This window comes from Mesocricetus auratus, unplaced genomic scaffold (genome assembly GCF_017639785.1).
Source record: "Mesocricetus auratus isolate SY011 unplaced genomic scaffold, BCM_Maur_2.0 Super-Scaffold_100023, whole genome shotgun sequence".
NCBI lineage: Eukaryota > Metazoa > Chordata > Mammalia > Rodentia > Cricetidae > Mesocricetus > Mesocricetus auratus.
Window position 1 is genome coordinate 22298602 of NW_024429204.1, and position 26587 is coordinate 22325188.

Sequence of the window (26587 nt, forward strand, 5' to 3'; positions counted from 1 at the left end):
TGCCAGTAGATCCTTGGTAAGACTATAGTGTATATTGGTTGTTGTTTAATTCACCACTTACAGCTCAGTCTTTGACTAAACTGTTCCGCATTCCATTTTTGTTTTTGAGCTAGAGATCCATGTATGGCTTAGCATACATTTTCCAGGCTACACTCAAGGTATCAGGTGGTCTTCTCAGATTCAGCAGCGACTGGCCTGCTTCTGAGATAAATCAGCTGTGGAAATTTTTGTTTCATTCTTAAAGGACTATTGAGCAAAAGGGTGGTTCTTTGTTTCTTACTGTTAGGTGTGGGGTGTTCTTAGTTCTGTGTCTTGTGAACTCACTCCCTCCCACTTGAGAACATCCATCAGGAGAAGGATGATTTGTAAGATGAAAGTCACAGGTGTAGTCTCATTGTGGAAGCAATCTTCTGTAATTTTTCCTATATTCTTCCAACAGAAGGAAGCAGTTTGATCCACTCCATGGAAGAGAAGGCTTATATAACAGTATGAACTCTGGGAGCTACATATCATTGTGGTCATGTCCAGTGCTGCCCACCATATACAAATTCTGTCTTAGTAACTTTATGAAAGCAAGTGCACACTCTTTAGTCTCTGCTGACTCTCTTCAGCTGTATTTTGTGACAAATCTGGTAAGCTTTTTTTGTTGCTGACCCCTCTTAAATTGTTCAAGGGCATTTGCTTACTTATAATGTGTGCTTAGACACACAAGTCCCACGGCACTCATGCGGAGATCAGAGGACAACTGGCAGAGTTGGTTCTCTCCTTCCTGGGGGTGCATCCTGGGGGTGGAACTCAGCTCATCAGGCTTGGTAGCAGAAGCCTTGACCTGCTGAGCTGTCTTACTGGCTCTGATTCCTAATTTTATGCATTCTTCTCTTCCCTTTCCTGCAAGTGCTTTGTGTTCTAGTCGTTTATCCCCTTTCCCATGAAGAAGCCTTCCTTACGTCCAACAGGTATTCTTCATATCTATCTATCTGTCTGTCTGTCTGTCTGTCTCTATCTATCTCTGTACTCTAATTTCCCTGTGCACATTGGTTTTCAAGTTTATATGTTTCCCTATGTGGTTTTCTTCTTGACTGTTACTTCTTTTGATTGCTACACTCAAGTGTTAATTATTCTTTTATTCATAGGGCTTAGCTCAAAGTAAACACCAGAGAAGCTGTTGTTTCTTTGTGATGAGATAATGAGGAAGGGGCTGCTTCTTGCACTATATGTTTTTTCTCTTACTCATTTCCAGATAGTTGGATGAGCACCTGCTATGTGCCGCTTACTGTGAGAGAGTCATGAATTCTTCCCTGTAAGGCAGACAGTGCTTCTCTTGTCTTGAAGATTTGGAAATTGGGGTTTAAAGAGGTTAACTAACTTCCTCCACCCTCTTTTCCTTAGCCCTCTTCCAGTTAATGAACACAGCTCTGGTCAAGAGCATGCATGCAATTGGAGTCAGCTGGGGTGGCTCCTGGAAAAAGCTCTCTCCCTCCTCTCCTCTCTCTCTCTCTCTCTCTCCCTCTCCCTCCCTTCCTTCCTTCCTTCCTTCCTTCCTTCCTTCCTTCCTTCCTTCCTTCCTTTCATTTTCTTTCTTTTGATTAAAAACAGACCACATCATCTGGAGCATCCTAACTTTCTTAATTACAATTTTCTTTCCCATTCCTTTGTGCTTAGGACTGAAGGTAATACCTAGAAGCTCAGCTGGCACCTTGTAACCTTGAGGCTACAGGCAGGAGGATGAATGTCAGGCATATTCAATGAGTAATGAGAAAGAAAGAGCCTAGGGTCGTTATGGCATCTGTGAACAGCTGTAACAGTCCAGTGTTCTTGGTTCCATGACAAAAATCAGTCTTTATGTTAGCACAGCTCTATTGTTTCTTTCAATCAATTCTTAGCCAACATTGCTGCTAAGTGGTAGCCCTCTGATTGAAATCTCAGTGCCTTCACTTTGGATTCTATTATTTGATTGCACTCCATTTCCATAGCACACATTTTCCGACTCAAGTTTATCTAATGTTAGCAGCAGAAAGAAGACACTTGCACTAATTAGAGGCAGTCATGCTCACAGCTTCACTGGCTAGCTGTTATGTTTTTTTCTGTTCAGTGTTACACAGGTAGGAATTTGTGGTGATGTAACGACCAAAGAAAACTTCAAAGATCGGACATACTATATGACAAGTCTCAATGAATGGTCCAAATTTGGAAGCCTGACCCAGATAAAGAAAAACAGACATAAGTATCATTGGTGACAAAAAGCAAAGGGCACATGTTTTTTCTCATCTACCTCCCCACATTTTTTCTTTACAATGCTTCCTATTGGGGAACCATACAACTTTTCTGAGTCTTTGGCCAAGAGTTTGAGAAGTCATTACCCTGTAGTTGGTTAAGGTTCAAAATTAGAGACAGGAGGAAGAGTGAAGGTTTCTCAGCTGACAAAAGACAGGGAGTGGAGTTCACCGTATGTCCCTATTCCTGACACTCGCTACTACTAATCAAATGGATTCCATTGCTGCTAGTTAAGTCTACTATTTTTAAGTGTGAAGTAAGGTGGACAAGGAGCCTTGCAAATCCACCAAAATGGTTTATATATTCTGGCTCTTGGATTAGCATTATAACTCAGAATCAGGAAGAGATAAACCACAATCAATAGAGAGAATATTGATTTTATATCAATTAGTGTATTTAGTGTCATAGGACCAAAGATTCTTGGAACTTAACAGTCAAATGGGAAAACCTAGAAAGCAATATACCCTCAGATACATTGGTTCAAAGAGGAAGAGAATAAAACTGAGTGAGGGATGTTTTCACCTTTTATTCCCACCATCTGGTTCCCACATAGCTGTTAGGTGCAAAAGCAGCCCATGTTGGCTCAATGGTATGCAGAGCACAGCCAACATTGTTGACACATGGCCATTTCCCTACTAAGGTTTACGTGGACTGTATGCAGAGCTGTATCTTATGAATACATTATTTCCCTCAAATGCAGATTAACACTTAGTCTTGGTCATCAGAGGAATGAGTTTTGAACACATATTTTGCCATTCTCACTTATTGGGAAGTCCTGATGCATAGATCTTTTTTGTATCCTCTCAATCTAAGACACTCTTTATGATTCTTTCATGTTCTCTCTCTATATATACATATACATACATACAAATACTGGCTGTACGACTGGGATAAAGCAGGAATGATCAATCACTTCTCCATGGTGTGTGAGGATTCAGTGTGATGTTGTGGGCAAGAGTCCTCTGTTAAGTGGAAAGTACTTTACAGTTGTAAGGGTTTATTAATGTGATAATTGTAATTCATTATTGCATCATTCATCAGGCTTTATAACTCAATAAATGCTTAATACATATGGCTGAAATGAAAAGTAAACACTTAATGATTAAGTGCAGGCTGGATTCCAGGTGTTGACTGTCACAGATTATCCACTACACAGAAACATGAGAACTTGGAGCCAGTGAGACTTTCAACCCTCATTCATATGTCCCCTGAGAGACTCATGGACACCAGTTAGGGCAACAAAGGAGTGAGGACAGGCAGTTGGGAGTTCAAACTGGCTCTATGCTCTGCTTTGAGGTTGATGTGATGTCATTTTATATTTATTTAAATCCATACTTTTTACATACACATTATTTGGGGCCAGAGTGGACCTTGGAGACAATGGCTTGATCAAGCAAGCAAGCAAGCAAACAAACAACCCCCCAGATTTTAGAGATTGAATCCAGCTTTTCCATGTGTTAAGTGTGGGACTCCAGGCAAGTCCCTTCTACTCCCTAAACTTCAGTTTTCTCCTCTGCAAAACAGGAATGAAGAAACTTGGGAGTTCTCTCTCTCTCTCTCTCTCTCTCTCTCTCTCTCTGTCTGTCTCTGTCTCTCCATCGCTCTCTCTCTCTCTCTCTCTCTGTCTGTCTCTGTCTCTCCATCGCATACAACACACACACACACACACACACACACACACACACACACTATTATATAGCATACACACATCATAGTTCTTGGAAGAGTTTGCCTTAATAAACGGTAGTCAGCTTCCTGTTCCCCCATGACCAACTCTCTTCCTCTTCACCCCCTGAAGTTGAGTGGGTGGGGTTAGAATAGGGGGAAGACAGAATCATAGGATAGAAGACAGATCAGGCACCAGAGTGACCTTGAGTGATCTAAAGGGATAACACCAATTGGCAAGCTAAGCAATAGAGGAGAGACCACCTCGAATACCCATTCCTGATAATGAACTTGATGTCTATAACCATCCGGGAGTCTTCATCCTGTGACTGATGGAAGCAGAGGCAAACACACAATTAATCACTCAACTGAACCCAAGGAACCCAGTGACAGAGAGAGATGAGTGATGAGCAAATTGGCAAAGAATGGGCTGGCAAAACCAGCAGAGACAGCTGATCTGAACAGGGGAGAGCTCTTGGACCCCAGAGCGACAGTGGGGAGGCCAGCATGGGACTGATCTGGACCCCCCAAATGTGAGTGTCAGCGAGAAGGCCTGGACAACCTATGGGGCCCTGAACTGTGGATCAGTGTCTATCCCTGGAATACAAACAGTTATCGTGTGCCTATAGCACAAAGAGGGATGCTCTCTCAGCCTGGACTCTTTCTTAGGGGAGTGCCTGGACCCTACCCAGAGTGAAATGACAGACTCTAGATATCCCCTATGTGGAAGGATTTGGCAATAGGGTGGGAGGGTGGGGGGGAAGGGGAGTGTGGGAGGAGGGGAGGGAGAGGGTGCTGGGGTTGGGGTTGACATGTAAAAAAAGCTATTTAAAATTAAAATAAAAGAACAAAAAATAAAAATAAACGGTAGTCAGTTTTTATTTTTATATCAGATAGCTCTTAACTTGTTTCTCTGGTTAATCTTAAATTCTTTTTCTGACTTCTCTGGCTTTAATTGGGCAGGCTATATGTGTTTATTTGACTTTTTTGGTTGGTAATTTCTGCACTCATTTGTCTGCTGAAACCTTTCTGATGGCTATGACAAAGTTCATTGACTTTCGATTTGATCAGCTTTTTTTCCTGTAAGATGGAGAAAGGACTTCCAAGTTGTTTTCTTTTAAACGTGATACTACAGAGATTCAACTGTTTGTGATGAGAAGCAGTATGTATTGAATGTACATGACTTGATGACTCAAGAGATAGTATATTCTTATGAAACCATCACCATTGCCAAAACTGCAAACATACCATTACTTCCCTTTCCCTGTCCTCTTACCTATGATTTTGTTTTAACATAATATAAGTTCTAACTTCACAAAATTTAAAGTGTGCATTGTAAAACAGAATGCTGCTAACCACAGCTACTATAATTGTAAAGTCGATTTCATCTTGTGAGTGTGAAACTCTGCAGTCTTTAACTATTATCCTATTTTCTCCTTCCAAAACTACTGGCAACAACTGCTCTACATTTTTGTTTCTGTGTTGACAACTTTATATTCCTTATGTAAATGATATCAAATCCTTCTGTGGTTGGCTCATTTTCTTAGTGTGTTGTGCTCCAAGTTTGTTAATGACAGAGAAACAAAAGATGAGTAGTTTGAAGTTTCTGTCTTGAAGTGCTTAGAAGTTTAAAGGGAAGAGAAACCGAGGGTGGGAAACTTACATTGTATGATTTGGTTATCATAAGCTATAAATACATTAACTCAGATCTGTGGGAGCTCAGGGAGAAGTAGATTACACTTAAAACACTGTAAACTGGCACTCCAGCTTATCTCATTAGTAACTAATTGATTAAACAAATCCTCACCATGGTGCCAGGCTCTCTGCTGGTGACATGCTGGTGTAAAGACACATTAGAAAAAATTTTTCCCTCTGAGGATTGTTGGTGGAGGGAGGAAAACTTGTTACTAAATGGAGATAGATGCAATTTATTGAGGAGGTAGAGGAGTGGTTAATGCTGCTTGGACTTGAGAGATAGACTCTTGAGGGGTAAACATAAATTTTCCTCTGATTTAATCATGTGCAATCCAATACTTGATTGAGTGTCTCAAGACCAAATATTTAGGGTAATTTTACCACTCTGTAGACTTGTAATTCTTTTCTTATTGTTTATTTTATTTGGCTATTACAGTATAATTGCATCATTTCCCTCTTCCTTTTCCCCCTTCAAATTCTCTCATGTATTCCTCCTTTCTCTTTCACTTCATGACATCTTTTTTATTAATTGATGCTACATGCATACAAGTATGCATATGTGTGTGTGTGTCTGTGTACTTATATATCCATATCCATTCCTAAATATAACCTTTTTAGTCTGTATAATGTTGCTTGTATGTACGTTTTCAGGGGTGACCATTTGGTAATAGACACCCAGTTGTGTTGGTGTGACCCTCCCTTGAGAAGACTGTTTCCCCCCCTCAGCATTCCTTAGTAGCCTGTAGTTCTTTGGGAGGGAGAGGCCTGGCAGTTTTTGCTACCACCTCAAAGTAGAACAAAGCTCATGACCAATTCCTAGACTTGAGTCCTTAGGAAACATTTTCTGGATCTAAAAGTTAGTGCTATTGCCATGTACAGTTGTAGATGATTTTAGTGAACATTAATTATAAAAAGTTTTCAGTTTTATTGTGAAATACAGTCACTCATTCCATTGCCTTTTTGGAATAGTCTCTCTTTTTTACTGACATGTCTTTCTCCATCTTTTAATTTTCACATATTTACCACTTTTAAAATTGTAACTTATTTTTTGTGTTTGAATATGCCCAAATATGTGTCTATATCATGTGCCCATCTTGTACCTTTGGAGGCCAGAAGAGAGCGTTGTATCCCCTGGGAATGGAGTCACAGTTGGCTGTGAGTCATCGTGTGGATGCTGGTAACTGAACCAGTGCTTTTAACGGTTGAACCACCTCTCTATGCTCATTCCCTTACCTTCATCCTTTTAAAACATGCTCTTGCCATGTGGCTCAGGCAGCTTGCCTTGAATTTGCGGTACCCCTGCCTCAGCAAATTTTAGGAGAATAGCTATATGTGCCAATGCCTGGCTCCTGTTTTTATTTACCTATCTATCTATCTATCTATCTATCTATCTATCTATCTATCCATTCATTTATTTATGTGTGTGTGATTATCCCTTTTTCATCTTTTTCTATAAGACTCTCTGGTAGGCTATTTAGTGATGCCCTCTAACCAAGTGGGTTTTATGCTTAAAGTGTGCTTCAAAAACACATAACAGAATTTGAACTCTCCATAAAAGTGCTAGCTAGCATAAATGACAATTTTTCATAATCAGTATTCTCATTAATTCCACAGTTCAAAATTATGTATTTTTATTTTTGAGAACATACTGTATTTCTATAACTGTTCAATATACTAAAGGAATTATAGAGGTCTTTCATTCATTCATTCATTTATTCATGTGCTCTCTCACTTTTTAGACATTTTACAGGGGTCAAATAAATGTATGATGGGGACATATATATGCTTCTCTTATTGATTGATGAATAAAACACTGATTGGCCAGTAGACAGGCAGAAAGCATAGGCAGGACTACCAGACCAGAAGAAGGCTGGGGAGAGGAAGGCAGAGGGGAGCCACAGAGAGATGCCATGCTGCTGAAGGAGGAACATGACAGATTATAGGTAAGCCACAGTCTTGTGACAATACATAGATTAGTAGACATCGGTTAATAATTAAGACAGAGCTAGCCAATAAGAAACTTAAGCCATTGCCCCAACAGTTTAATAATTAATATAGCATCAGTGTGTTTATTTAGAGCTAATCAGCTGTGGCACCAGGCGGGACAGAAACTTTCATCTGTATGTAGGAGCCAGGGGTTGGGGAGTGCAGACCGGTTACAAAAAAAGCAAGGTATTTTGTTTTCACTCAAGGGTTTTAAAGCTTAGCAAGAAGTACAAAATAGTGTATAAGACTTAGTTGAAATATGTATGACAAATTGACATAGTGATTCCAGTGGTAGTTCAGAGACTTTGGGAGACAATTAACAGGGGTCACGAGGATGAGGTCTCTGCCACGGTAGAGTGGTTTTGTAGAAAAGAGAGAGACCGGAGCAAGAGTATGTGCTCTTTGTTGGGATTGGAATGGCTACAGCAGTAGCCATCTTGAGTCAGAGCAGTCACTGCTGCTGAGTGACCCTGCTCAGTTTTCCATGCATGGCATTTAGACATGTTCTAACCCTTAGACCCTGTTGCTATCAGTGCTAGGAATGTGCCTGCTATTAACGATATCGGCTTACATTAAACCAGGTACATCTGACTTGGGCAAAGACCCACTGGCTTCTTTTTTAAGATTTTTTAATTTAAATTAGAAACAAGCTTGCTTCACATGTCAATCCAAGCTCCCTCTTCCTCCCCTCCATAGGCCCTCCCCCAAGATTTCAGTCTGAGAGAGCATCCCTCATTATGGCATGGGCACCCAGAGTCCATTTGTGTGCCAGTGATTAATAATATCCAAGGCCCCATAGATTGCCTAGACCTCCTCACTGACACTCACATTCAGGGGGTCTGGATTATTCCCATGCTAGCCCCTCAGCCATCAGTCTGGGGTCCAAGAGCTCCCACTTGTTCAGGTCAGTAGTTTCTGTGGGTTAAACCAGCCCAGTCTTGATATCTTTGCTCATCAATTCTCCCTCTTTGTCACTGGATTCCAGGAGTTTAGCTCAGTGTTTAGCTGTGGGTGTCTGCCTCTGCCTCCATCAGTCACTGGATAAAGGATCTGTTTCCCAGACTCTCTGGCAGTGGGATTGTAGGCTGGCACTCCCCTGGTCCTTGTCTAAAATCCATATATGAGTGGATGAATACTAAGTTTGTCTTTTTGTGTCCGGGTTACCTCACTCAGGATGGTTTCTTCTAGTGCCATCCATTTGCCTGCAAATTTCAAGATTCCATTGTTTTTTTCCCACTGAATAATACTCCATTGTGTAAATATACCACATTTTCTCTATCCACTCTTCAGTTGTGTGGCATCTAGGTTGTTTGTAGGTTCTGGCTATTACAAATAGTGCTGCTATGAATATGGTGGGATGGATATTTTCTACTTCTGTCCCAAATATCAGGGATCGGCCTGGTCTAGCTGTCACCCAGAATCAGACTTTTGTCCTTGACCAGTCTACCTCTTTCTTCATCCTCAGGACACTGTGGAGACAGTACACTGTCTGCATGTCCTTCATTGTGTTTAGAGGGAGCAGAAGCACCCTGGAAAGATCAAGCCGGCAACTACTCTGCATTTTTTTTTTTTTACAATTTCTAGCCTCTAGGACTGTGTGCTAACCAAACTCCCTCCCTCTCTCCATACTTTTCTTCCTTTCTTCCTTCCTCCCTCCCTCCCTTCCTTCTTCACTCCTTCCTTCCTCCTTTCCTACTTTCCCTCCTTCCTTTAGCTTTTCCTCCCTCCCTCATTTCCTTCCTTTCTTCTTTCCTTCCTTCCTGTTACTTTCTCTCCCTCCTTCCCTTTCTCACTTTTTCTCTGCCTCTTTCTTTCCTTCTTTCTCTCCTTTCTTTTTCTTAAACAAGTTTTGTCTACATAGCCTTGACTGTCCTGGAACTCACTATGTAGACTAGGCTGACTTAAAACTCACTGAATTCTTTTTTATTGTGGAAGAGGCCTTCATATTATGGCTGGGAACAATTGAAGATAAAGAGAAAGGGGTTAGATATCAACCATTTTTTTCCAGGGCACATTCCCAGTGCTCTGAAATCTCTGCATAGACAGTACTTCTTCAAGGTTTTATCACTTGAGGGCTCCACAGGCTCAGGCATTCTGTTTTAGCAGATAAGGGCAGAAGGAGGGATGAGAGAGCAGTAGTTTTGTCTATGAGTCCCTTTGAAAATTATACATCTCTTAGAGATGGTTTAAATCACCAAGCGCTATGTAGCCCTTGGAATGCAATCTTTCTGAAAAAAGATTTACCAGGAGAAGAATGGCAATTAGTTTTGCATTTTGAAAGTTATTTCTGGAAAGGAGGAAAGATGAAATTAGGTTTTCTTAACAGTTCAAAATGAGTCTATAGGGATAGCTCTTCTGTATCTACCCCACATTCCTCAAATCCGACACTTGGGGTGAGAACATGAGTAAGAGGTCCTTGTAAACCCCATCATTATCATCATCATCATAACCACCACCATCATCATCACCATCATCATCATGACAATAGTGAGGATGATGATGAGGATCATGTTGCTGAGCATGGTGATGAGGATGAGGAGGATGACAGTGATGGTGATGATGATGATGAGGATTGTGATGATGATGAAGATGATGAGGTGATCACCATCATCCTAATCACCATCACCACCATCATCCTCCCCCTTCTTCTCATGGTCCTAATCATTACCATCATCCTTCTCATCACGCTCCTCCTCCTCCTTATCTTCACCATCTCATCATCATCATCCTCATCACCATCCTCATTATCACCATCATCATCCTCATCACCATCTCATCATCATCATCATCATCATCATCCTCAACATCCTCATTCTCACCATCATCATCATCCTCATTGTCATAGTCATTTTCATCCTCATCATCACCATCATCATCAGGCTTCTTAAACAGTTCCAGCATGCATGCTCTATAGTGTCAGTCTTAACCCACTTTAAAACAATCACACGTAGCCTGTTTGCCTGAATTATATGTCAGGGTATCTTATGAGAGAAGGGCATGATATCCTTTGCATCCATGAAAGCAGTAAGCAGCACACATTTCAAACTGTGTGTATGCATGGATACACCTTCATGTTTATGTGTATACACTCACACACACACACACACACACACACACACACACATGGAGGGCAGAGGTTGATGCCAGGGTCTTTCACAACAAACTGCACAGCTTCCTGTCTCTGTCTTGCTCCCTAACACTAGCTGTCACATTCATTTTTTTATGGGTGAAGGACACTAAATGCAGGTCTTCACACGTTTTTTTGAAGGCAGGGTTTCTCTGTACTCTGGGTGTCTTGGAACTTGTTCTGTAGACCAGGCTGGCACCGGCATCAAACTCCCAAGTACTAGGATTAAAGACGTGTGCCACCATGCTTGACTTGATGGAGCCATCTTGCCAGATAGTACAGGTAATAAAAATATTGACCAATATTTTGGCTAATAAGGAAACAAGACTCAAAACACACCAGCCCAGAGAGAGACAATGGCAGGATAGCAAATATACTTGAATGCTGTTGTGGTTGGACTGATAAATTTTCCCTGTAGGCTCATATGTTTGAACACTTGGCTACCAGTTGGTGGCGCTGTTTGGGGAGACTATGGGGCCCTTAGGGAGTGAAGTGGTCCTGGGGGATCTAAGGTTTTATAGCCTGATGTCTTGACTCCTACTTCCCTCCCTCCCTCCTCCCTCTCTCCCTCCCTCCCTCCCTCCCTCCCTCCCTCCCTCTCTCTCCCTCCCTCCCTCCCTCTCTCTCTCTCTCTCTCTTTTTGTTCACAAAATGTGATTAGCTAGCTCTCTGACTTCCATGCTAAAGCCAAAGTAAAACTCCCCTCCCAGCCCCCAGTATCTTTTTGTCAGGGTCTTTTATTGCATCAGTGGAAAAGTAGCTAATGCAGGTGTCCATCGAAATAACATATCTGTTATATGTTAAGAGAGAGAGAGGCGTATTTGCAGAAGAGCCTGTGAATACAGATTTTCTGTTGTGGTTGCAGTTAAGATGTCACAGGTGTGGCTGGAGGCTTCTGTATTTTGTCTGCTTGTGTTCACATTTAAATGGTCAATGTCAGTGGGCTCTTGGATTGAATTTGCTGAACATGCACTCTTGGATGAACTCTGGAGCTTGTTCTAACCTCCAAGCATTTCTCCCAAGGAAATTCCCAATTCTGCTGAGTCACGCCTAGCCTGAGAACATTGTCTAAATGTGATTTCAAACTCATTTTCTCAAGATACTCTTCAGGTCTCCTAATGAAGTCACAAAAATCTTAACCTTGATTGCAATTAGCCTGCCCCAAACCCTGAACTTTGGACAGAGGAATGCTCAGTGAATAAGAGGAAAGGAGGGAATATTAAGCATGAAGTAAGGCTACCACCCACATTCAGAAGGCAGAGATGGGAAGATTGCCTAGCCCATGAAATGAAGCAAATGAAAACCAACAGAATCACTTGGGAAGGGGGTATAATATTTCTGCATCTACCTCTTAGGGAGGTATCATCTGCCTCTTAGAAGTGACTTTGATTTTTTAAAATACATTTCTCCCTATGTACTCAAGATAGCTTCAGTGTGATGATTTTGGCTTCGTGATGTTTTTCGGAAGCTGATATAACACAGGCCTGGCACATGAGCGCTACCATTAGGACCTTGGTCAGAAGCAGCCAACAGAGTTCCTGGTGAGCTCAGAGCGCTTTATAAATCTTGGAAAGGCTCAGGGTTGCAAAGGACAGAGATTAATTATGTAACTGTGATCAAGCTGTTTCCCATAGGAGTTGGGGGAGGAATGTGTCTCAAGCCAGCTCAGGAAAATCTGTGTACGGTGAAGAGGTGACGCGCTCAGGCTACTCTCTTCCCATTGGCACCATTGTCACTATCTGAGTTTTGTTAGCATCATCTGGAACACTGGGCTCTGTGCTGGACACTGGATGAAGACCTTCTAAGGATGGTACTTTCATTTTTCTTGTTGTGTTTTTTTTCTCCCCTCATGGTACTGCCTTGGAGTCAGATTTCAATTCTGACTCTACCTCATCCGTAACTGGCCAGACACCTTCAATTTTTTTTCCTGCAGTCGACAGACTCTAGTCATTTGGTTTCATCTTTCGTTAATCATCTCTCTTGCTGGGAAAGCTGCTCAGGGAGAGAATGCTTGTCTGGCATGGGCAAACTCTTTCTCCCTGGTATTTATTTAAAAACAACAGAGAGGGAAAGAATCAAATTTAGAGAAAAAAATTCAAAGACCATACAGAAGTTTCCCACACACTCCTTGCCCAGTTCTCCATCATTGATGTCTCACAGCAGCAAGGTGCATTTTCAAACAGGTGTTAGGCCGATCCGGATGGGTTGCCATTCACCAACACCGCAATTTCTTCTTCCTTCCATAGCTTTGACCCAATGACCCTTTCCTGTTCCAGGACCCTATTGTGGATTCTATATTAGCTTAGCTGTCATCTCTCAGGCTCCTCTTGGATTGACAATCTGTCAACCTTTCCTTATTTTGAATGACCTCGACAGCTTTGATAAGTTCTGACCAGGTATCCTGCTGCATACTTCTCATTTGGGATTTGTCTGCGTCACTCTTGAGATTAGAGCGGGGTTAGGGATGTGGGGTAAATACGGAGGCCATGCCAAGCTCATCATATCACACCAAGACTTTGTACTCTAAGCACGACTCTGCATGTATGGTGCTGACATTATTGTTTTCCGAGTTTCTCTTCAGAAAGTTACTCTTTCCCCCCTGCCTTCTATGACAATGTCTTTGGGAAGGAAGTCAGCTGTGCTGCTATCCACACGTAAGCAGACACTACCTTGAAGGCGAGGTGTTCAAATCATAGAATTCTTCTGCACCCTGCATCTGCTTAACTTAGTGTGATGGTTTGGATGATGTTTTCTCCATAGTTTCTAGAATTTGAACGCTTGGTTCCCAGTTGGAGGCTCTGTTTGAGAAGGCGTCCTGATGTGTGGGCTTGCTGCAGGAAGTATGGCACTAGTGGAAGACTTTGAGAGACTAAAACTTGCCCAATTCAAGTTCTCTCTCTTTGCTTTTCTGCATGCAGTTTGAGATGTGATCTCTCAGCTGTTTTGGCCACCGTACCTGGTGCTTGATGCCATGTCCCCTATGGGATGGTTACAGACTCATCCCTCTGGAACTGTAAGCTTAAAATAAACCCCCCTTATATGAGCTGCCTTTGTCATGGTGTTGTATCACTAAAATCTAATGAATGCCTTTATCATTAATAGAAATGTTTTGGTTATAGTTAAATACTATGTACCTTATAACGTATTTCCAACTGTGGTCATCGGGAATTAATTCTTTTGGCTTCTGGGTTGGTTTGATCTCATTGCTATTGAGATGCTGGTGCAGGAGCATCATTTCTTCTTCCTTATCTGACAGAGTTGAGATGTTAGTGTCTGCTGACCAGTGTATGTGCACACCATTTGCACGTTATGTCCATTTACACCAAAGTCTATAAACAATGTGACAAGGTGGGCTAAGAGAATCTCATGGAGCAGAAAACAGGGATTCAGATGCGTGTTGTTTCCTGTTGCTTTGATGATGCAGTCCATGCTTGGGTATGGAGAATTAATTCACACAGTTTTAGACTGATCTTACATAGACAACAGTGGGTACCATCTGAAAATTTGTTTTTTATACTGCAAATACTGTGTTCATCATTAAACCTCTTGTTGAAGGAAAATCGTGGAGACAGTTCAGGTGGACAGTGTCGAAAGGAAGAGTTACTTCAGCTGGTATAAAGGATGCGTTTGAGAAAGTGGTTGAGATTAGGCTGAAAGACTGGACTGTGCCCTTGAGTTTGTAAGAAACTTTTGAACAATCCCCAGAACTTTGGGAATATTCTAAAATAGGTAAAGTATCCAGTTGTCTCCTGAGGAGACAGCATGGCACAAAATTCTCATACATATATGTGGTTGTGATTTTATTACCAGCCTTGTCCGGCAGATGCTTTGCCCTAAATGAACACATAGAGATGCTGTATTAATTATACAACTGCTGGTTGGTGACTAGAGCTCTCTTAATTATTAACCCATTTCTATTAATCTAAGTATTCCCATGTGGTCTTATCTTACTGGAGAGTGCCTAGTGCATCCTGTCTTTCCAGTCTCTATGTGATGTCTCCTCGTGGTGGCCTCACTCCACCACCTCTCTCCAGAATTCTCCTTGTCTCCTAGCCCCACCTATCTTCCTGCCTCTATTGGCCAAACAGTATTTTATTCATCAGCCAAAAAGAGAAACATATATACAGATGGACATCCTCCATCACATATCTATCTCATATTCACCCAGGAAACAAAAAAAATCACAGAACCACAGGCTCCATTCTGAATACCCTAAAGCAGAACATGCCCCTCACACACTGATAATCTTTCCTTCTGTGTTACTCCTGTACTGATCTAGTTGAAGGCTCATGGTCAGGTGTTTAAAACTTGAACCTTACGTTTATACAAAGCAGAATTTCAATGGAAACTGCATCACTGATTGTAGACAAGCTACCCAAGTTCTATGAGCTGAAAACACTCCCTTTGCATACCAAGGATGCAAATACCCACCCATTGGGTGTATGGGGAGATTGCAGAGGCAATGTGTGACTACACAGGGAGCTGTCACTCCAGTTCTTAAGCACAGTAGCAAAGAACAGTCATGCATCTCTCTACTCTTGTTTCCTTACTTGACGTTAGGACATCATTCTGTTTAAGTTGCCAAGTGCTTGTGGAATTTCAGATTGAGTCCACCTCCTTTGTGCGTAAAACTTCAGAGTTCTCCTTCATCTAAATCTTTCCTTGGCTATATACGAGATCATTGTGAATTGCAACCCGTGGATCAAAACACTGCCAAGAACACCTCTGCAGTAACTGTTTCCTTAGCTTCCCTTCCCTCCACTCAAAGCCATCTTGGAGACAGTGCAATGGGAGATGATTAAAAGATTGCTTCTCCAGAGGCAGAACTTCTTCTGACAGCCTGATATGAAAAAAGTCTCCTTTGAGTTTCCCAGGAATCACACTGTAGACACATTTAGCCATTAATCAGGTTTGTTCAGAAATAAAATGTCTACTTTGATTATGACTGCCTCATCCCCTGACTGTGGTAGAACTACCTTCATGTGTGAAGGTGTCTTGGTGGTGACTGTCTCAATCAGGAAGAAATTGGAGTTAGACTTACAAGAGAGATTCTCCCTCCATTCCTTTCTCCCCTGCCCCCATCCCTTACTCCTTCCCTTTCCCCCTCTCTTGTCCCTTCTCTTCCTCTTTCCTTTCCTTAACCCCCTTTTACTTATTAAAATGATTTATTTTGATTTATGTGTATATGTGTGTGCCTGTATCTCTGTGTGTGTATCATGTGTGTGCAGGTGCTGTGGAGACCAGAAAGTGTCAGATCCAGTGGAGGGCAGATACAGGGGGTTATGAGCTGCCTGATTCAGTGCTGGGGACTGAATCTTGGGTCTCAGCAAGAGAAATAAGTGTTCTTAACTGATGAGTAATCTCCCCAGATCCTTTCTTCATTCTTTAATATATGGAGCTGAATAATTAAAATCACTGTTCTTAGTCTTACTGTACTTTCTTATAAAATATAAATGGCAACTCATGTCTGGACTGCCTCTCAAGGAACTTTATGAAGATTGAATGAGATAATGTCTCATTTTTAAGCTATAAATTTCCATATAAGGTTAATCATAATTTTTATTTTCCATATTTATATCTTAGGTGGCTCAAGAGTATAAGAAAAGAAATGGAACATCCATTAATTAGCTTATTACTTTTGCCTGCTTATGCATTTACCAGTAGTAAATATTTATCAAACAGGATAGAAAAGAACACAGACTCTGTCAGATCCTTGTACTTGTGCTATTTCCCTTAACTTTGGTCCTGAAAGATAATTTTTGTTTTCTTCATTGAGAAATCCAGAAAAACTGCCTAGAACAGGGCCATATAGCTGGTGGAAAACTGAGCTCCTTCTTTGTTTCAGTCTGACCACGAGTAAGATGAATCATAGATAAGTATAAAGAGTAGTATTTTTTAACTCTTACTTTAGGATATCTTAAAAAGGATAAAAAATAAGGCTAATGAGATAACTCAGTCAGGAAAATGCTTGCTATGTGAGCTTGAGGATCTAGGTTTGATGTTCTAGAACCTGTATAAAAGGCTGGGTATAGTGGGAAAGGCTTATAATTCCAGAACTGGGGACGTGGAGACAGACTGGTCTCTTGACTGGCCAGCAAGTCAGCCTGTATTAATGGTGAGATCCATGTGCAGCCAAAGACTTTCTCTTAAAAAATAAGGTGGACAATGACTGATGCAGACACTCACATTGATCTCTCTCTCTCTCTCTCCCTCTCTCTCTCTCTGTCTGTCTCTCTCTCACACACACACAGAAACATTTACATGTACACAAAACATGAGCAAGCATTCATCTAAAACTTTGCTGGCACTTTTGGAGCTACTCTGGGATGAAGAGCAAGAGAGTGAAGCTATGGATTTTGGACAATTCCATCCAATACGTTCAATCCACTAAGAAGGGTCCATGGTGCTGTCATCTAAGTCCCACCCAAGGTTTATTTGAGACCCCTCTCCGCCCTTTTATTTAACCACTATAGAGGCTCATTTATGACTGGTTCAAGGAACAGTCTCTACATGCAACTTAAAAGCATTTTTTCCATAATTTAACTCTTGGGTTCTAAAATGGAACTTTTTCTTGACGTATGAAGCCTCCTGTTTCCTTCCTTTTGACATTTTATGTGCTGCTTAAAAATAATTCCAAGCAGCCTAGGCCTTAAAAATATGCCAAGTCAGACTGTTTTATATTGGAGGTTACTTGACAGGAACCATTGGGGCAAAGCAGAGTGTGTGCTTTTGAGCTGCCAACAACCAAGGCAGAGAATGAGGTGGCAGTTAAGACTAGAACGTAAGCCCTATGAAGACTGGAATGAGTTTCTATTCCAAGACTTAAAATAGTGCTGAGCAAATATAAAGTTCTCAATAATTATCTGCCAAATGAGTGATAAATCATCAAAGGGTTAAAGGAGAGTGATTTTGACTTGGAGATTAGAGAGGGTAATGTAAGATTGTAAAATGCTGTTATTGTTCAAGGGGAGGGTGAGGAGATGGAAGGAAGGCAGATGCAATCTATGCTCTGGGCTTGTGGAGACAGGCATGCTTACATCGGTGGCAGAGCAAGTGACTGTAGCTTCTCAACATAGTGGATCCTCAGCTGCCTTCTTCTTCTTCGTTCTCCTTCTTCTTCTCCTTCTTCTTTTCTCCTCCTTCTCCTTCTCCTTCCTCTTCCCCTTCCTCCCCCTCCTCCTCCTCTTTATTTGAGACAGAGTTTCTCTGTGTATCCTTGGCTGTCTTGGAACCCACTCTGTAGACTAGGTTGTTCTTGAAGTCACAGAGATCTGCCTGCCTCTGCCTCCCAGGTGCTGGGATTAAAGGCGTGTGCTACACCACCCAGCATTGGCTTCTCTTAGAAAGCTAATATTTCTTTGTTGGGAAATAGTAGAAAGAAAGGACCATTCTTGGAGTGAAAGAAAGTACAGTTATGCCTGCTCTCCATACCTATCTTAGAAAATATCTGACACTGTGTGGGTGATGTGAGAATCCTTTTTAATCTTCCCAACCTGTCCTGTTGATGAGGCTCCAACAAATCTTTTATAAATGTGTTCATGTGTGAGGGTGTTAGTTGTGAGAATTTGATCTGTGACATTAGACTCAAAGCCACCTGTCTCATTTGACCATAGCAAGCTATATTAAGGACAAGCAGCTTGTATCTTGCAATAGTATACCTTGCATTCATTTAAAAACTTTGTTCTCTCTCTCTTTCTGTCTCTCTCATTCTCTCTGTCTGTCTGTCTCTCTCTCTGTGTTTGTTCTTCAACTCGCAACTCCTACTGGCAGGAAAGAGGACAGCTTTGTGGGGCCACTTCTCTCCTTCCATCTTTCCATTGCTTCTGGAGATCATTTTCAGGTTGCCTCACTCGGGCTGCATCTTTACCCATTGACTGATGTCTTTCCTGTTATGCCTGCTTTTGAAATCAATGAGGTGGGTATGCCTCAGGCATCACTGCAGCTGAGGACTGTTGACCAGTGTGTGTTGCTGTATACCAGTGATACTGGATGGCCCTTACAAAAGCCCCCTTTTCAATATGAGAGGAAAGTCCCAGATCAAAGGTAAGAAAGCAGTACCGGCATTCTCAAAAATTCATGAAAGAAAAGAAAGCAAAGAAAGGCATCTTGTAATATCAGTAAGGCTATCAAAGGCATTCATCCACCTTCCTTTATTCCTTTCTTCTGGTTTCCCTTCTCACTGGTTCCCTTCCTCAAAAATCATCATTATCAATATCAAGGATGCATTACCACGCCAGTGAATGAGACCTGCTCAAAACCTAGTAAATTTTCATGGAGTCTTTATTAAAGTATCCTATAGTTCAACCATCCCGTTATTTTACCTGCTTAGATTTCCTTTTTGTGTTTTAGACTTCTCATCACCTATTTCAGTCAATGGAGACATACATAGTCTGTGAGAAATTGTAGGGTGATCAGGGGAGTAGAGCCTGCGGCTTCAGTTAACTTTATAATTTATATTCTCAGGAAATCATTTGCTACTGCATGAATTTCATTGCTCCTGTCCAGGTGTCAGTTGGATAGATGAAACAAGGAAGAAGAGTTTGCCCTCATTCTGTAGGTGGAAGAGCCAGAGACACGGAGGGGTTGGGCAGCTTGCAGAATGTTGTGCAGGTAAATTTTTCCAAGGCAAGATTTGAACCTGCTCCCTCTTTCTCAGCTCTAGTGTTTCCTTCACTGGGTAGTGATGGTGGTTATCATGGTGGCTTCTCAGTCAGGACCCAGGGAGTTGAGCTGTCTTGGGACAGGAGGTCACTCATTCCTTTTGCCCCACATCCTTCCCTAAAGCCAGACATCTGAGGCACATTTCTTGTTAAGTTGATTCTTACATGTGATGAAACAGAAGAATAACCTAATTTGGTATTCGTTCTGATACAAGTAGGGCAGGCTTTGAGAACCTACACCTGGGCATAGATCCGGGGTGCATCCTCTGAGTAGTAGCTTGTACCCGGTGTAATGTCACATTTTTTTCATTACTAGAATGTATACCTAGGGTCCCATTCATGTTAATCAAGCCTTCTGCCATTAAGCTATATTCCTATTCTTTTATTTCTTTCTGAGACACAATCTCAGTATGTTGTACAGGCTGAACAGAGCTAGTTAGTTCATTTATAACCTAGTTATGCCTCAAACTTGCAGTCTTCTTCCTCAGTCTCTTGAGTAAATAGGATCACAGGTATGAGCCACCATCTTGGTGTGGAATTCTTTACAATGTGTGGAAGAAGAGTCCGTGTTTGCAAGCTTATGATTTTGGAGGCTTCAATGTCTTCAAATATTAATTTTCCCATCTGGAAATTAGAAACAATAAAGTTGTGTATACTTCAGAGTGTTCTGGTGCAGAATACACAATACAACATTGGCAGAGTCTCCAGGGATCTTTTGTATAAATATAGTCCTTAAGACATCCTAACTTCCTTCCATCTGCAACAGGAGATAGACCTCTTCATTAGTGTATTAAGTGAACATTAGGAGGTGGGTCATATGTACACAGAGTTTGGCTTTAGGCTGGGGAAGATGATTATTTGGGTTTTGTTGCTGTGAGAATAAATTGAGCAACATGAAAAAATAACCCCCATGTTCATATAACAGTTACTGTTGACAAATGTGCAGCCTGACAAGGGAAATACCACAAGAGTTCAGGCTAAGAAATGAGATCCCCCAGATAATATCAGGGGCACTGGCATCACTGGAGAGCATCACTGAGTAGGTTCAGCTATACTTCCTGATCAAGGATAACATGAGTGATAAGAATAATAGACGCACACAGATGAAAAGAATGTAAAAACTAAGACTTACTGACATTTAAAAAAACACACCTACTTACCTTGATCTAGCTGATAAACTATGCTAACTTTAGTGTCACAAGCAGTCCATGAAGGAGGCAACATCAGTAACATTTTGTGGATGAGAAAACTAAGCTCATTGGATACTTAGTAACACTGAAGAATCCTACAGATTGGTAGTGTTTATAATCCAGTGTTTGAGAGGGATAGAGACAGAGGATAATGTACTGTTTGGAAAAACCATGGCAAATGGGTTTAGAATAATGGTCAAATTTTAAGTTTCTGGTAAGGCTGTGTGCAGAAATATTTAGGAGCCATCCAGATTAGACTGTTCAACTTGTCTTGGTACTGAACATCACCTTGGGCTCTGGAGAAGTGGTGGTGGTCACTAAGGCAGATATTTGCTGTCTTGATCCTTATATCTCATTTTATAGAAAACCAATATTAAGAGTTATGACTTCTAGGGTCAACCATTACCCAAACCTGTTCTTAATCTTCAATTTACTGATTCTTAGAACAAGAAAACTTTCACAGTGGAAAACACCAACCAACCAACCAACAAACCACTGAACTAATAATAATAATAATAATAATAAAGCAAGGAAAAGCAAGAAGAAACATATTTGTTGTCATCTGGGTCTGATGAGAATGTAGCACAGAAGTATGAGTGTTGGAAACTTTGAAATATTTTTATTTTTAAAACAATCTTACGTTATATACCAATCCCAGTTCCCTCTCCCTCTAGTCCTCCTGCTCCCCCCAGCTTCTCCCCCCACCTACTCCTCAGAGAGAATGAGGTTTCCCATGGGTAATCAAAAAAGTCTGTCACATCACTTGAGGCAGGAACAAGGTCCTCCCTACTATATCTAGGTTGAGCAAGGTATCCCTCCATAAGGAACGGGCTCCAAAATGTCAGTTCATGCACTAGGGATAAATACTGATTCCCCTGCCAGTGCCCCCACAAACTGACCAAGCCATCTAATTGTCACCCACATTCAGAGGACCCAGTTTGGTCTTATGCAGGTTCCCCAGCTCTCAGTATGGAGTCAGTGAGCTCCCACCTGCTCATATCAGCTGCTTTGTGGGTTTCCCCATCATGGTTTTGACCCTTTTGCTCATATTATCGCTCCCCCTACCCTAGGACTGGACTTCAGGAGTTTGGCCCAGTGATTAGCCATGGATCTCTGCATCTGCTTCCATCAGTTACTGGATGAAGGTTCTCTGATGACAATTAAGGTAGCCATTAATCTGATTACAGTGGAAGGGCAGTTAAGGTACCTTCTCCGCTATTGCGTAGATTCTTAGCAGGGGTCATCCTTCTGGATTCCTGGAGAATTTCCCTAGTGCCAGGTTTCTCAATAACCCTTTAATGGCTCCCTCTATCAAGGTATGTCTTTCCTTGCTCTCCCTCTCTGTTCTTCACCCAACTCAGTAGAAACTTCTTAAGACTTGTCAGCTCATAGCACAGAAAAGGTTTCAAACTTGGGCATGTGTCAGTAACCCCGAAAGGCATTCTCAACAGTTCCTGAGCCCCATGCACAGGCTTAGGAAACAGTGGGTCTGTGATGGAATTGGAGACGCTTCATGTTCATGGATGAACGCTGGTACTTTTGTAGAGCCTGCTAGTCACTTTCCCTTGGCCACCAATCGGACTCCCTTTCAAATAAAATGAATTATTCAAACACGCATATTTTAAAGGTCTGGGAGACTCTGTCTGCCACCCTCATGGGATTTGTTAGTAAGACTTTCTGAAAATTGCATCACCATTTATTTAATTAGTACTTGTTTTGGCAGCACGTTTACTAAAATTGGAAATACACAGAGAAGATTAGCATGGCCCCTGTGGAAGGATGACACAGAAATACTGCAAGCAATGCATAATTTTAGAAACGCTTTACACCATTAGTTGAAATGTAAAATGGCGTAATGCTATGGAAACTGGTATGAAGGTTCCTCAGAAAAACAAACAAACAAACAAAAAAAACCAGTTGCCAATTTATATGGCAATTATACCTTGGGTATACGTAATAAATTCAAAGTAGAGTCTAGAAAGAGCATATGCACCCTCATGTTTATTGTACCATTATTTACAATAGTTGGAAGGTTAAGTAACAGATGCTCATTGATGGATAAAGAAATGTCTTATACATACATTGGACTGTTACTCACACTTTTAATAATTACTTGGTGTGTGTGTGTGTGTGTGTGTGTACCCAGGGAAGTCAGAGGAGGTCTCAGATTCCATGAAGCTGCCATTACAGATGGTATGAGCCACCTGATGTGCGTACTAGGAACTACTTTTGTGAGGGAAGGGCAAACACTCTTGACCACTGAGACACCCAGCACCAAGTACTTTCATAACATTTTGGTGATGAGTTCAATCTGAGACTCAGATCTTGTCTGAGATGTGACCTGTGAGTAAGGATTTTTGAAAGTTCCTCAGATGGTAGCCATGCATGTCAGGCATTGCAGGATCAGTGGCATGAAACTCGTGGGAAGTTATAAAAACATCTTTGAGCATCTTGTCAAATTCTATACACTCAGGAAGCTTTTTGCACTTTCTTCTAATTTCCCTGGGTAAGTCTGATTACTGCTATCTCCCTGCCTCTTGCTAATTTGAGAATTATAGAACGCATGATTCTTCATGCTTTTTAGATGAAATGCATAAGTCTCTCAATTTTGGAAAGTTACATTCATCACCTGCTGAATGCATGTGATCAAAGTCAGTGAGACATTCCTAACTTTGGTCACCCATGTATACAGTGCCCTCCTATATTTTTAAGTCTTCAGATAAAACATGATATGGAGTTTTATATTAAACTATAAAAGTCTAGCAGTTTGTTTGGACATTAAGCTCCACAGTGCATGGATCATTTAGAGGACAAGTTGAAGGACAAAGGGATATAGTTTCATTATAAATGAATATTTGTGTGTAGGGATTAGCTCCTGTCAAGGGTGGTTTGTCCCAAGTCTCTAAAACTCATTGTTGTTGAAGGGCAGATGGGCAATCCTGAGGAATTAGCTGCAATGTCAGGGAGTAGAAAGGAGCTCCCCCAGAGTCACCCATTGAGAGCCAATTTAGATTTTCATGAGATCAGAGATTTGGCAACAGAGAAGACAAGGACTTGCCAACCCAATGCTGTTTAATATTAATTAGACCTAATATAACTCAGTATCCGTTTCTCAGATATTCCCTGGCAGAATACCAGAGAAAAAAATCTGAGTTCACATCATATGTAAGTTGTATAATCATAAATTTATTCATAATTACATATTCATATGATATAATATGTTACTATATATTCTACATTTCTGAGTATTTTTGAGTAACTGGAGAAGATGAATGGGTACACCAAGTCACTAATTCCTGTGAAGTGAGCTGCCTGGGAATATCCACATGAAAACTTCTGATGCAGGTGTTATGCATACAAATTCAAATTCCAAGGACCCCAAGAAAGTTAAACCTTGCTGTGTGGTATGCACCATATGCATTAGGGAGAGGGAGTATTTAAAATTGGGACAGGGTTTGCATGGGGACATCATGGAGGAGATGAGTATCCAGTTGAGACACGTTTCCTGGGATTGGGAGATGTGAAGGTACCCAGTAGCACTCAAAGGACAAGCAATATCAGGACCTGGGCATCTTCATACCCGACACCTGAAATGGGACCCTCATTGTCCCTCCTTATCTGAACAAGCATGCAATATTACAATGGGGCTGAAACATCCAGTTTCTATTGAGCACACTCCTATTTCTTTTAAACTCCGTATTTTCAATATCGAGACAATGAAGCATCATTAAAACTGTATATGGAATGAATTAGGCTTCCCCAAACAGATTATAGTAGACACTGACACTGTTATTCACGTGGAAGATAAGACAGCGGAAGCCAGAGGTAGCACATTAGGGAACCTGAGTGCTTGTTATACACTGAAATAGTCCATAGATTTCAGGCTTCATTTGATATAAAACAAGGTGAAATATATATTTCAAAAATCTGAATTACTGATGATTGTAGTGGAGACTTCTGAAAGTATGTGGTCTTCAGGGTAGACCATAATTTATATGTACAGTTGACCCTAAGACTGTGGCTGTGTAAGAACTGTGTAGGAGAAGAGCTGGGGAGATGGTTCTGTGAGTAAGATGGCTTGCTCTGCAAGCATGAGGACTTCAGTTGGAATCCCAGGAACACACATAAAAAGCTGTGCGTGCCTATAACACCAGCATTCAGAGTCTGGGACAGGAGGATCTTGTGAGGTGGTCGGCCAGCCAGCATGGGTGGAATGTAGAACTTCCGGTTTAGTGAGCAACTGTTTCAAGGTAAACAACAGAGAATCATTGAAAAAGATACCTGATATTCCATGCACAGATCTACATACTCATGTGTAACACACACACTCATGTATAACACACACACACACCAAGAATAAAAACCCAAACCCAAATAAAATTAGGTAGGACAGACTGCTACTTCCAAACCATACAGAATAACCAAGGTCATAGTAAGTATCCCCACAAAAACAACCAAAACATGCAATGTACTGACTGAAAAATGGTTGGCATTGGGTAAGAAAAGACAGCAATCTCTGCGTGATAAGAATCAGATGAGATGAACCCTGCAATTTAGCCAGCATAGTGTGTAGACTGTGTTATTGGCTACCACCAATATGTTGAGTTTGGTGTTCTTCTTACATGGGGAGATGACCTTGAGAATCTAAGGGAGCCAAACAATGAGTATTTATAGGAGTAAGTACTGGATTAGAGAGAGAAGTACCAAGAAAGAATCCTCAGAACTTCATAGGATTCCATCTCTGGTCATGAGTTAAGTTCTACTCAGTGCATACATGTGAGAAAAATGCAGAGACTAAAATGCAGCCTCTAATAGAAAAAAAAACTAGAAAACTAGAATAAAGGGGGAACTTTCAATGTGATGCAAGATATCTATGAAAAAATTGTGTCTAAGTACAGAGACAGGATTATTTGCTATTAAGATCAGACTGGCAAGCTCCCAAGGCCATCTGGGTCCACTCCCCAGTCCTGAACTCATAAGCCAATGCAGCCATGGCTGATACCTTACATGCATGCTCAAGATTTGAACTCAAGCCTCCCATCCTTGTCCAGTAAGTGCCTTTACATCTCCTCAGCCCAAGAACTCCAGTTTATTAATGCTTACAAATGGATAAGTAGTGTTTACCATCATACCTTTATTCATTTTAACGACTAATGTAAGCATGCTGTATAAGGGCAAAGGCTGCCCAATTCTAAAATGGTTAGCATGGAAATACAGACACATATCTATCATCTATCTATCTATCTATCTATCTATCTATCTATCTATCTATCTATCTATCTCCCTATATATGTATGTATGATTGTCTCTCTCTCTCTATATATATATTTATATATATATAAAATAAATCATAGTGTAGTTTACAAACTCTTCAAAAATGGTGAAATTACTGAAATGTTACCAGTTCTCAAAGGAAGGTCACTTTTAGAGTGAACCTTGCAATCCTGAGTTTGGGGTGGAGTATTACTACAGTAGAGCAACATGCATGGAAGAAGGAGACATAATAGAATGAACTCGCCGTTAACACTCTTTTGTTTTGTTCTTTAATTACTTGGCTATTATCAGTGTGTGCACACGTGTGTACGTGTGTGCCTTAGTGTGCATGTGAAGGCTAGAGAATACTTCTGTGGAATGACGTCTGCCTTTCCACATTTGCATGGGTCCAGAGGTTGAACTCAGATTGCAGGTTTGTCTGCCAAGCACGTTTACTCACTGAGCCATCCTGCTGGCTCTGTGATTAACACTCTTAACCAAGATTCCTACTGTAATTTCCTTCAGCTTGGTAGGTGTTTGGGAGAAGAACAAAAGTATGTGAAGACTGTGCAGTTTGAAGTATGACACTTATATCAAGCATTTTGTAATGCTAGTGAAAACTATACGTGGGTTTCAGGCCCTCCCTAAACGAAAACCAACACTATTTACAACAATGCGCTCCTTCACAATATAGAAGAGAAAACGTATTTCCTTCTGTTGGGAATAATTTAAGCTGC

At 41.2% G+C, this 26587-nt stretch overlaps 1 long non-coding RNA gene and 1 other non-coding gene across 3 annotated transcripts in view; one reads left to right on the forward strand and one right to left on the reverse strand.

Moving 5' to 3' along the window:
* Positions 1–19009: 19009 nt before the first annotated feature.
* Positions 19010–26587, reverse strand: part of LOC121133665 — a 71638-nt gene continuing 64060 nt past the window's right edge. The window contains exon 3 of one of the 2 annotated variants that reach the window (XR_005870616.1): positions 19010–20031. This is a non-coding gene — a long non-coding RNA (uncharacterized LOC121133665). Of the gene's footprint in view, positions 20032–23763; positions 24838–26587 lie in introns of those variants that run through there. The other variant, XR_005870617.1, reaches the window with a different exon arrangement.
* On the forward strand, positions 22305–22411 carry LOC121133750. The gene has a single exon (XR_005870727.1). It is a non-coding gene; the product is annotated as a U6 spliceosomal RNA (small nuclear RNA).